We start from the raw sequence: 4073 nt of genomic DNA on the forward strand, positions 1-4073 counted from the left end.
GGGTTTAGTGTGCACTGATCGAGCTCTGGGTTTAGTGTGCACTGATCGAGCTCTGGGTTTAGTGTGCACTGATCTAGCTCTGGGTTTAGTGTGCACTGATCGAGCTCTGGGTTTAGTGTGCAGTGATCGAGCTCTGGGTTTAGTGTGCACTGATCGAGCTCTGGGTTTAGTGTGCACTGATCTAGCTCTGGGTTTAGTGTGCACTGATCGAGCTCTGGGTTTAGTGTGCAGTGATCGAGCTCTGGGTTTAGTGTGCACTGATCGAGCTCTGGGTTTAGTGTGCACTGATCGAGCTCTGGGTTTAGTGTGCACTGATCGAGCTCTGGGTTTAGTGTGCAGTGATCGAGCTCTGGGTTTAGTGTGCAGTGATCGAGCTCTGGGTTTAGTGTGCAGTGATCGAGCTCTGGGTTTAGTGTGCACTGATCGAGCTCTGGGTTTAGTGTGCACTGATCGAGCTCTGGGTTTAGTGTGCACTGATCTAGCTCTGGGTTTAGTGTGCACTGATCGAGCTCTGGGTTTAGTGTGCAGTGATCGAGCTCTGGGTTTAGTGTGCACTGATCGAGCTCTGGGTTTAGTGTGCACTGATCTAGCTCTGGGTTTAGTGTGCAGTGATCGAGCTCTGGGTTTAGTGTGCACTGATCGAGCTCTGGGTTTAGTGTGCACTGATCGAGCTCTGGGTTTAGTGTGCACTGATCGAGCTCTGGGTTTAGTGTGCACTGATCGAGCTCTGGGTTTAGTGTGCACTGATCTAGCTCTGGGTTTAGTGTGCACTGATCGAGCTCTGGGTTTAGTGTGCAGTGATCGAGCTCTGGGTTTAGTGTGCACTGATCGAGCTCTGGGTTTAGTGTGCACTGATCTAGCTCTGGGTTTAGTGTGCAGTGATCGAGCTCTGGGTTTAGTGTGCACTGATCGAGCTCTGGGTTTAGTGTGCACTGATCTAGCTCTGGGTTTAGTGTGCAGTGATCGAGCTCTGGGTTTAGTGTGCACTGATCGAGCTCTGGGTTTAGTGTGCACTGATCTAGCTCTGGGTTTAGTGTGCAGTGATCGAGCTCTGGGTTTAGTGTGCACTGATCGAGCTCTGGGTTTAGTGTGCACTGATCTAGTTCTGGGTTTAGTGTGCACTGATCTAGCTCTGGGTTTAGTGTGCACTGATCGAGCTCTGGGTTTAGTGTGCACTGATCTAGCTCTGGGTTTAGTGTGCATTGATCGAGCTCTGGGTTTAGTGTGCACTGATCGAGCTCTGGGTTTAGTGTGCACTGATCTAGCTCTGGGTTTAGTGTGCACTGATCGAGCTCTGGGTTTAGTGTGCACTGATCGAGCTCTGGGTTTAGTGTGCACTGATCGAGCTCTGGGTTTAGTGTGCACTGATCGAGCTCTGGGTTTAGTGTGCACTGATCGAGCTCTGGGTTTAGTGTGCACTGATCGAGCTCTGGGTTTAGTGTGCACTGATCGAGCTCTGGGTTTAGTGTGCACTGATCGAGCTCTGGGTTTAGTGTGCACTGATCGAGCTCTGGGTTTAGTGTGCACTGATCTAGTTCTGGGTTTAGTGTGCAGTGATCGAGCTCTAGGTTTAGTGTGCAGTGATCGAGCTCTGGGTTTAGTGTGCAGTGATCGAGCTCTGGGTTTAGTGTGCAGTGATCGAGCTCTGGGTTTAGTGTGCAGTGATCGAGCTCTGGGTTTAGTGTGCAGTGATCGAGCTCTGGGTTTAGTGTGCAGTGATCGAGCTCTGGGTTTAGTGTGCAGTGATCGAGCTCTGGGTTTAGTGTGCACTGATCGAGCTCTGGGTTTAGTGTGCAGTGATCGAGCTCTGGGTTTAGTGTGCAGTGATCGAGCTCTGGGTTTAGTGTGCATTGATAGAAACAGGAAGAAGATGATTTTATTCGCAGTGTATGAATATTAATGGACGGAACGCACGTGTTCTGAAGCGAATGTGACATCGAACATCAGATATTCCTCTACGTGTGTCAACGTCTCAATTATAACAAGTTCTTTTCCATTTAGGGTTAGACGAATCTTGAATGAAAGAAAGCCAGACTTCTAAGCTACGATACATGGAAAGATTGAGTGATCGGACCGGAGTTATGATCCGTCAGAGGAGAATCATCAGTTGTTGGATCTGAAGAGCGGGTTAGGGCTAACCTAACCCTAACTCTAACCCTAACCCTAACCCTAACCCTAACCTAACCCAAACCCTAACCTAACCCTAACTCTAACTCTAACCCTAACCTAACCTAACCTAACCTAACCTAACCCAAACTCCATCAAGCGGCTCTGGTCAAAACAACCCGAGCTCCTGACACACACAAGCTTTACTGACACACACAAGCTTTACTGACACACACAAGCTTTACTCACACACACAAGCTTTACTGACACACACAAGCTTTACTGACACACACGAGCTTTACTGACACACACAAGCTTTACTCACACACACGAGCTTTACTGACACACACAAGCTTTACTCACACACACGAGCTTTACTGACACACACAAGCTTTACTCACACACACAAGCTTTACTGACACACACGAGCTTAATGCTGTTTGGGTCTGGAGAAGCCCGTCCCCAGAGAGAGATCGAGCTCAGACGACCCGTGGCCATTAGCGTCGAGCTGAAGCACAAGTTTAAGTGTCCTGTGAAAACGAGGAGGCCAACAGGTGTGTTTCGTCGCATCACAGTTCCTCGCGCTGTTAACCTTTAGCTTCCACAACCTCTGCTCAATAGAAGCCCATTAAGGTCACGTCCACCGAGAGATCGGCCAAATCAATCACGCTCGGTCCGAGAGCAGAGACACTGAGAGCTTACCGGATCATGCCGGCCCAGGGCCTGAGCTGGACATCAGGAGCGATCTGTCCTGGGAGAAACTTCCAGAGTGATCCTGCAGAAAGGCCAAACTAAAACTCTGGAGTAATGAAGACAACTCAAGTCTCTTCATCTGTACAGCGCTCTACAGTATAGAGTCTCACCGCAGCTTTACAGAGGACACCGGAGATTACAGCAACAGTGTTCAGCTTTACAGCGGCTCTAGAATACAGTTACTGTCCAGATAAAGTGAGTTGTGATTGATTCACTTCCGTTGTAGAGATCATTAGTTATTAACTTAGCGGCCGCTAACACGACACCGCGCTACAGAAAACACAAACTTTACTGTGTTCCAGACGTTCATTCGCACGACAGTGTTTGGAGCTCGAGAACACACACTCTGAACACACACTCTGAACACACACTGAACACACACTCTGAACACACACTCTGAACACACACTCTGAACACACACTCTGAACACACACTCTGAACACACACTCTGAACACACACTCTGAAACACACACTCTGAAACACAAACTCTGAAACACACACTCTGAACACACACTCTGAAACACACACTCTGAAACACACACTCTGAAACACACACTCTGAAACACACACTCTGAAACACACTCTGAAACACACACTCTGAACACACACTCTGAACACACACTCTGAAACACACACTCTGAAACACACACTCTGAAACACACACTCTGAACACACACTCTGAACACACACTCTGAAACACACACTCTGAACACACACTCTGAACACACACTCTGAAACACACACTCTGAACACACACTCTGAAACACACACTCTGAAACACACACTCTGAACACACACTCTGAAACACACACTCTGAACACACACTCTGAAAACACACTCTGAAACACACACTCTGAACACACACTCTGAACACACACTCTGAACACACACTCTGAAACACACACTCTGAACACACACTCTGAACACACACTCTGAAACTCACACTCTGAAACACACACTCTGAAACACACACTCTGAAACACACACTCTGAAACACACACTCTGAAACACACACTCTGAAACACACACTCTGAAACACACACTCTGAAACACACTCTGAAACACACACTCTGAAACACACACTCTGAACACACACTCTGAAACACACACTCTGAACACACACTCTGAAACACACACTCTGAACACACACTCTGAAACACACTCTGAACACACACTCTGAAACACACACTCTGAACACACACTCTGAAACACA

Source organism: Phoxinus phoxinus (assembly GCF_949152265.1).
Source record: "Phoxinus phoxinus genome assembly, chromosome: 14".
Classification (NCBI taxonomy): Eukaryota; Metazoa; Chordata; class Actinopteri; order Cypriniformes; family Leuciscidae; genus Phoxinus; species Phoxinus phoxinus.